The sequence below is a fragment of the Euprymna scolopes genome, chromosome 13 (genome assembly GCF_053919585.1).
Source record: "Euprymna scolopes isolate OS-2025 chromosome 13, ASM5391958v1, whole genome shotgun sequence".
In the NCBI taxonomy this organism is placed as follows: Eukaryota; Metazoa; Mollusca; class Cephalopoda; order Sepiida; family Sepiolidae; genus Euprymna; species Euprymna scolopes.
The window spans coordinates 83,225,079-83,234,504 of NC_136494.1; the positions used below are offsets into that span (position 1 = coordinate 83,225,079).

The window sequence follows — 9,426 nt, forward strand, 5'->3', positions numbered from 1 at the left end:
AATTAAAATGCTTTTAAATAGGATTTTAAAAGTCGTTTTATTGTATGCTGTTGCACTTTTTATTTGCAGAAATACTTCCTTAAATATAAATAAATTAACAAGAGTATGAATTCTGTAACGAGCGTGCGTGGGAGCGCTCAGGAATAGTGTGTCAATGTTTTAGCCGGTCTACCTACAGCGAAAATGAGTTCGTCCAAGGGCTATAAAAAGCTGACGCCAGTGTTGTTCAGGTGTGACTGCCGAGGTTGCTTTAGTACCCATGTTGTTTCAATGGAGTTGTTCAAGATCGTGTTGGGTGGTGTCGTTTCAACGGGGTTGTTCAGGATCATGTGTCGTTTCAATGAAGTTGTTCCGGATCGTTTAGGATTCTATCAACAAAGTTGTTTGGGATAGTGTTATGTTGTGTCAACGGAATTGTTTGGGACCGTGCCGAATTGTGTGGACGGAATTGTTTGGGACTATGCTGAGTCAAGCGTTCGGTTTACGTTTATTGTCTAGTTGATTTGATGGATGTTACATGCGATAACAATTTTTCCCGGCTCTCTCCCGTTGTGAAGTCACAAATTCAATCCTCATAGACACAATAAAGAACATTAGACACACATACACAGACAAATTAGATCTGACATTATTTCATTAATATAGAGATTCAAGAGAAACAGTGGAAAGTGCAGAAGTCGTAGAACTAGCATGCGACCAGAAAAAGGATGCACTGTGGTGAAATATTATGTGCGCAATGATGAGAAATTGCTTTAGTCAGTAGTAGGTCGAGTATCTGAAAACCAAAATCTTCAAACAAAAATAAATTTCTACATTTGGTATCCGTGGATGAGTCATATACTTTGAGATTTCTCAGTAAAAGATTTTGAAGATCAACATCAGTGCCAGTCTTTCTGTGTACATAACAAATGTAAACCTGTCTATGATGGATGTTTATGTGTGCGAAAGCGATGTGTTGCACAAGTATCACCATAATGAAAAGAACAATACACCAAACTTGGCAAAACGGATGAGTGTGTGTATATATATATATATATATATATATATATATATATACACAGTGATGATCATATTTATTGGCACGGTAAAAAAAAAGTTAAATTTTGTCTAATAAATTCTAAAAAAGGGATTAAATTAAAGAAAATAACAAAGTATATTATGTATTTTTAACTGGCCTTTCCGATGCAGCAATCGGATTTTAGAAAAAATAAATAACAAAGGAACAACAAACATAATTGCAAAAAACCCTTGTTCAAAATTATTGGCACGGCTTTGTTTTTCTTTTAGTATCAGTATAATATCAATCAATTTCCGGTTTACGTGCTTTCTGAACTTTTTTATAGCCATATTATGCTTGTTTAACGCTAATTCAGTGAATAATTTTTTTCAGATAATTTTTAGATAGCGATTTATTTAAACTATTATAAGTGACTAAATTATAATTTTCAATCGCCATGGTTAAAACTAAGGAACACAGCGCCAGGAAGCTTGTTGTAGCATTCCATACCAATGGGGAGGGCTATGATAAGATTTCAAAGAAGCTAAACCTTCCCAAATCCACTGTTAGAGCCATAATAAACAAGTTCAAATCGCAAGGCCACGTTATGAGTTTAGAGGGTAGAGGGAGAAAAAGGATTCTTTCCCCAAGAGATGAACGGAAAATTGTTCGACAAGTAAAACAAAACCCAAGGATCTCTGTTGGGGAGATTGTTGATGAACAGAGCACCTCTGGAGTGAATGTATTTCGACATACAGTTGGTAGAGTTTTGAAGAGAGTTGGTTTAAAAGCATGTCGTCCGAGAAAGACTCCCTTATTGAAGCCTATGCACCTGAAAGCAAGGCTAGCCTTTGCAAAACGTCATATTGATAAAGATGTTGCATTCTGGAAACGTGTTCTATGGACTGACGAAACGAAAATAGAGTTATTTGGCCATAATAAAGTGTCTTATATTTACAGAAAATCTGGCGAAGCTTTCCTGCCTAAGAACACCATACCCACAGTGAAGCACGGTGGAGGCAGTTTGATGTTTTGGGGATCCTTTGCTGCCTCTGGACCAGGGCGACTTGTTAAGGTCACAGGTAGCATAAAAAAGGAAGATTATGTTAAAATATTGGATGAAAACCTGAAAGACTCTGCTAAAGAGCTCTCACTTGGTCGTCGTTGGTGGTTCATGCAAGATAATGACCCAAAGCATTCGGCTAAACTGACTAAGAAATGGCTTGAGGACAATCATATTAATGTTTTGGAGTGGCCATCACAAAGCCCAGACCTTAATCCAATTGAAAATTTATGGAGAACATTAAAATTGAGGGTAATGCAAAGGAAGCCTAAGAATTTTATTCAATTGGAGGATTATTGTCAGGAAGAGTGGGCTAAAATTACTACTGAGGAGTGCAACAACTTGGTTGTAAACTATGAAAAGCGACTGAGGAAGGTAATCAAGGCCAAAGGCTATACAATTGATTATTAAATAAATCGTGCCAATAATTTTGAACAAGGGTTTTTTGCAATTATGTTTGTTGTTCCTTTGTTATTTATTTTTTCTAAAATCCGATTGCTGCATCGGAAAGGCCAGTTAAAAACACATAATATACTTTGTTATTTTCTTTAATTTAATCCCTTTTTTAGAATTTATTAGACAAAATTTAACTTTTATTTTACCGTGCCAATAAACATGATCATCACTGTATATATATATATATATATAATATATATATATATATATATATATATATATATATATATATATATATATATATATATTAATATTAAATGAAATACTGAAATACCGTAGGATTACCGATTGTTTAATACTGTAAGGCTAAGGTCCAAATAAATGATTGTGTCAATATTTATAAGACAGTCCCAAACAGATAAAGAAAGCTCAATATGACAGATAGAACAATAATGTTAATGGAGATTCTCAGTAGAAGTACAACAAAATTTATTGTTTGACAAAGGAGTACAAAAAATTTAAGTTTTTCCTTAATCCATGGATTTCAATGATTGGCTCATTTCATCTGATGAAATGTCATTAGCAAAATAGATGTAGAGGTAATTATGAATTTTGCTTATTAGAACATAAACTGAACATTAAGTTTGAAATGATAGTGTATAAAAGATACTCCATGGTTAAATGAATGAGGATACAAGAACAGTTGAAGTATCCTTTTTACAGTATCATTTCAAACTTAGTGTTCAATCTCATGTTCATCAGAAAATAAAAATGTCGAAAAATTGAGTCACTGATCAGCATAAATTTATAAATTTATAAATATATATATATATATATATATATATATATATATAAAATAAATAATAATTTCTTCACCATATTCCCTCTGCCTCACCTTTTTTGTTATCAAGTAAGATCTTTGACTTACTTGTTGTTTCATCAAATACTTTTGTATGCAAAATCCGATCCCGCATTTTGCTAATTCCTACCCTCTGATGAGAAGGAAAGTATTTCTTCGAAACTCCACGAATTAAGGACTATCCACTTATCAAGTGTTTCCTTTTCAGATTAAATATGTTTTTAACTCTTTTTCAAAGTTTTTTTAACATGTTTTATTAATTGTTTTCTCCTATATATATATATATATATATATATATATATATATATAATCTGAGGTTATTGTTTTCCAGAGGTTAAGTAACCACTGAAGGTTTATGATGTTAATACAAGAGTGCTCAATACCGAAGTAGAGCAGGGTATACTCTTTATTTGTCTTTACATAAGCAGTAATATGTTGCTACACACTCATGAGCATGTTCCGGTCAACTAGTTACCAATAACTAGAGACCTCTTCAGGCGATACAGCTTATACAAAAGCAAAGTTTGCAAACTTTCACATACAGAAAACACTTGTAAAGAAGATCTGACTATTGATATTTCTGCTTGACGCGAGGCATGGTATTTTTCAGTAGTGGAACATGTTTTTGCGGAATGGAGTCCCTTTTACACGAGGGCAAAGGGAAGTTTTTTGTTTTTTTAATGTGGGAGGTATCCAGCTCTATCAAATGAAATTGAGTGGGATTATATCCAGACGGACAATGAAGAGATTGTTGCAAGATGATCTCTTAGAGATAGCTGTGATTAAGATTCTTGGAAAAGACTTAACTATGCAAGACAGTGTGCAAATCATAGACATTTTTTTTCTTTGCCAGGGAGACTGAACCTATTTGTTTAATATGTTTTTTTGTGCATCATCGGACACAGAACCTTGGCAGAAGCCAGAGAAAAAAAAACATTGCAAGATTTGTTGCCTAGCTTCGTGTAATTACCAAAGAAAAAAATATCAATGTGTCTGGTGGTAGTGGCGGTGAAGGAAGAGGGAGGGGGGTATCCATAGAGGGAAATATATGTTTAGTAAAAGTAATTATAAGATATAACTTGGGGGGAAAAACAAAAACTAAACACAAAATAAAAATATTTTAATAGGTTAAATGTTATAGACAGAAGAAGAGAAGCTAAAAAAATTCTAAGGTAAACAGAAGCCAATTTGAGATTAGAGGTTAAGTAAAGAAAATTATAGAATTTAGAGAAATTGTGGTTATCTTGATTGTTTCAACTCTGTAATAGCTGTCAAATGTTTTGTCTTACATCTCGAGCAGTGAAGAACAAAAACAATAAAAATATTACTAAAAATTGCTAGCTGCTTCTACCTGACCTTACCTGGTCGAAGCATTTTGGCGGGCAGAAGGATTAGTCACGTACTACTTCAGATACACCGAATATTCTAACTTGTTACGAAGGGTGACCACATGTTGGATTTCGAGAAGCATAATACAAATCCATCTTGGTTTATGAAGATCAAACGCGAAGTATCTTTCATAGTTTAAACAAGAAACTCCCACAGCTTAAAAGAATAAGCTTACTTCCGATTTTAAATGCAACTGTTGTCAGCTGTTAATAATTGAAAATAGATTAAATATAAATTAAATTTTAAAAAATGTTAAATAAATTAACTTTAAATAATATTTCTAAAATAGAATCGTTAAAACGATTCTATTACACAAAAGCAATTAATAAAATCGAGCTAATTATTAAAGTAGATTTTCGTTAATGTAATATGCAAATGAAGGTATTCACTGACTGTAGATTTCTTGAAAATTCATAGTATATATATAGAAATCATGGAACAAAAGTTATATAAGTCTGTTTTCGGTATGAAACAGGGTGCCTTTTATACATATTATAACTTAAATTGTGAACAAACAGACAGAAATACAACTTTATTACAATACAAGAAGCCTTGTTTGACTTTTTTGCAGAAGTGTAATTTTAAGTTTTAGTTTTGCTTCATGGTAATTAATCATGATTTACACTTCTTAAAATGTCGTACCAATCTTTGAACTTTGCCAATGACCAGTATCATTCCAAGCAAGTAAACGAAAACATTACCTTGATTATTATTACTGAGCTTGAACAAGACCATGCAGTAAAAAAGAATACACGGCTTGGATCTCTTACGAAAGGTTTTCATCTCACGTTAAGACAGATTGTGTATCGGTATAATTTGAAACTTTTAAATACATTACAACTGCTTTATATAAAAAACGCTGCTTGATTTAAGTGTTTGTTAACTATTATCTTTAAAATAACAAGGCCGATAGCCATTAGTCGCGTGCTCTCGTGTAATCAATGAATGTGTGAATGTAGGATTGACATGAAATTCTTAAAGATAAACTAAAATGACCGAAAAATGGACTGAAATTACTTAAATAAATAAAAAAATAAATGACTTAGAATGACTTTAATGAACTTAAGGATGAATTCAATGACCTTAAGAATGACTAGAATGCTTAAAAAATAACTGGAATCCTTCAAAAACAACTTGAATGATCTGGAGAATGACTTAAATGGCTTTAAGACTGACTGGTTGTAAAGTGGGTGATCATTTTACATTAAATTAATACAGAAAAGTGATCCCCCACTTTATATCACAATAAGTACAGCATGTAAGAACAGATACTACACTTTGATCTTGGCCAAAAGGCCAAGAAAAGGGTATTTATTTGCTCTCCCACCAAGCACATTAGGTACAAGGCCGATTTTTAATGTGAGGAGTGAAGGAGAAATGGGGACCAACTCTCCGGGGAGTAGGGGAGCTGGATAGTGACAATTGGTATGAAGGGTTGCCCCTACATTGACCAAGGTCTTATATGTGGGGTTGCCCCCACATATGATCTTTGCTTGCAGTATCTGCCGGAACAGATACTACACTTTGATCTTTATATTTAATTTATTTTGTTTAAAGAAAAAATTACACTTTGATCTTCGTCAAAAGGCCAAGAAAAGCTTAAAAAGCTAAGAACAGCATCTATTAATAACAGACCTTTGATTTTAACCAAAAAGTCCAAGCACAAAAGTGTTACGGACAGATCGACCGACAGACCGACCTACAGACCGACCTACCGACTGACCGACTTATAAAGTCGCTTGCACGTGATTAAAAACGAAAAAAAAAATGAATTGATGTAATATATTTCAATTCCATTTTTTTAAAAATAAATACAGTAATTATTTTTTTTTTAAATCAGAAAATAAATTTGAATAATTTTGAAGAGGAGCTGATAGTTAGTAATGGATATTAGCGAGGCCGCTCACTTCTATTTTTATTGCAAAGTATTATTGTAAAAAATATTCTATTGTCCATCACATAAGTACATAACGAAGAACGATCTGGGGGAGGGGGAGCAGGCCAAAATAATATGGCATGTTATTGTTAGACTTAACACCGGGCGAAATGCGATAGGAAAAATTTTGCGGTCACTACATAGGTGAAATGTTCAAGATAAATTGTTTTAAAAAAAGTTAAGGTAAAATAAAAATGAGAAATTCTTGATAGACAGTGAAACAGGAGAAAAGAAATTGCGCAAATTAGTAAGAATTCGGTATAAAATAGAAATTTTGTAACTATTTGTGACAGATTGACAAAACAATGAGAATATTCATGGATTGAATAGCTGAGCAATAAATAATAAAGAGATCGCTCAACACAGAGTAGAACAAAACACGATAATCTTGATCCCGGGTAATTTCGTTCCTTCCATGCACATTCACATTAATATGAATAGAAATTATGCTAATAATAAAAATAGGACAAGGAGATTAAAATGTACTACGTTAATTTGCATTTATTAATCCCGGACAACTCCAAGTAGTGTAACGTTACACACGTATACACACCCGTTAATATATAGGCATCCTGGACCCACACGTTGTAGACGTAGTTGCAAAAGGGACAAAGAATAGGAAAGAGGAAACTTCATCTCCTGTTTCAGGTTTTAAAAAAAAACAGTTATTCCTCATACTCCCAACACGGTTGACTTCTCGTTACGTCTTTGACGTCACCTAGGTCTTTAATGTGCTCTCTCTTTTTTATAGTCTTTTTTCTTTTTCCTTACTGTGACATATTCCATGCTCTGCTCGGTATTTTCATATAGTCGCAAACGGCTCAATATTTGCATATAACTGCATTCTGTTACAGTAGAACGAGAGATTCCTATACCCCCACCAACTATAATACACCAGTGTTGATCAAGGAAATAAGTACGTGTCCACAATATGACGATGTATAGAAATCGAACCTGGTTTGAAGACATGTGCTGCAAGATGAGAAATGACAAGAGAATGATACGATGGATGTGTAATGTGAGGCTTAAATGAGATTTAGAACTGAAGAGTGAATCCGAACAGTATAAAGAGATGTGTGTAGAACAAGAGATCTCGATGGTATGGCCACAGTGAAAGAATTCACGAGAGTTTTTGGCTTAGTAGATGTAGAACAATTGAAATAGAAATAAATAAAAACTTAATCAGAGATAAGTTAGCTTTGAAGCCAATTTCTGAAAACCATTCAACACATGCTAACAACGTGAATCGGACTTAAAACCGAACATGATGATGATGATGATGCTGACGATAGTTTCAGTGCAGGCTCCTTCAGTCTTGGACAGACTAAGGATACCCACAAAAGGTTGCCTGCGCATGAAATTGTTGTGGCAGAAGGTGCGCAATCTCCAACCACACCTCTCCTGAGACGACATTGTTAAATACCAGTGGCAAGTAAAGTACAGGACGACTGGAAACAAATGCCGAGATAAGCGGAGAGTACATACAACGCCTAGAATTCCCAAATGGTCACCCATCTGATACTAACCAGGCTCAACGTTGCTTAACTTCGGTGATCTGACGCGAACCTGTGTGTCAACGCGATTATGCCGTATAATGCAATATATCAAAAATAAACATTCAAGTGTGGTTCCGTTGACAATGGTTCCTTTTTATGTCTTGTACATGCATTCTGTAATGGAAATATATTTCCTGCTGCACACCCATAAATGACACTAATATGGCAGCAAATTCCATTTTTGATTTATTCCATCCCTACCTTCTTCAGCCTCTGTATGTGTTATGATAGTTTCAGCTTCCTTCCTTCATTCCATCATTTGTCAGCTAGTCACATCATTTTCTCTTTATACTTGCCGTTATGAAAAACGAGATATTTTACATGATCCAGACGAGAGGAAGAGAATTAGGGTTGGTGTTAGGGTGTGGATGGGATGAGGATGAGGATGGGAGGGGGTGACACTGCTGCTGCAGAAGTTGTTGTCGTTGTCAGAGATAGACAAAAGTACATCCATTTAGAAAGACAATTGTAAGGAACAGCAAATTAGATCTTGATTGACATGATGGTGTACACAATTATCAAGAAAATACAATTTAATTACACAGTAACGGCTTGTCTACTTTAACAAAATAACAACTTGATCTATTTTTATGACAGGCATTTATGCATGTGCATACACACATAGGTATGCGTACATGTATATTAGTATACAGTATATATGTAGAGGTCCACACACAGCCACGCGCACTCACTCTCTCTCTCTATATATATATGTGTATATATATATATGCATGTTTATATGTGTGTATATATATATGTGTGTGCATATATATATATCTATGTATATATATGTGTGTGTATATATATATCTATGTATATATGTGTGTGTGTATATATATATGTGTGTGTGTGTGTGTGTATATATATATGTGTGTGTGTGTGTATATATGTATATATATATATGAAAAAAAAAAAAAAAAAAAACTTTGCCGTGCGGGGCCGTAGAAATCCCTGGCTTGGTGCCCAGGCGCTGGTTAAGCCCACCCAGAGAGATGGACCCGTAGGTCTTGTTAGGCCATCTGTCTAGGAGAAGGACACTCTGAAAGTAAACCTGCACTCCACTCCGCCAATCAGTCATCTTGCTTAGCCTGTCACTGGTTATTGGCTTAGTGGAGAAAGAGCGTGTTCTACGTGTCGTACAAGCGTAAAACACGGTAATCTTCTGTACAGACAACCCTCTACAAAGTCACATGGCGATTGACAAATGGCGACGTCCACAGGCCTAACAAG

The 9,426-nt window shown here is 34.4% G+C and overlaps 1 protein-coding gene and 2 pseudogenes across 1 annotated transcript in view; all 3 read right to left on the bottom strand.

Annotated features, from left to right (window-relative positions):
• LOC145292291 (ADAM 17-like protease) overlaps positions 1-9,426 on the bottom strand; it is an 872,700-nt gene that overhangs the window by 22,753 nt on the left and 840,521 nt on the right. The window lies entirely within an intron of this gene.
• Positions 5,890-6,013, bottom strand: LOC145292464 (U2 spliceosomal RNA; annotated as a pseudogene).
• On the bottom strand, positions 8,119-8,235 carry LOC145292427 (5S ribosomal RNA; annotated as a pseudogene).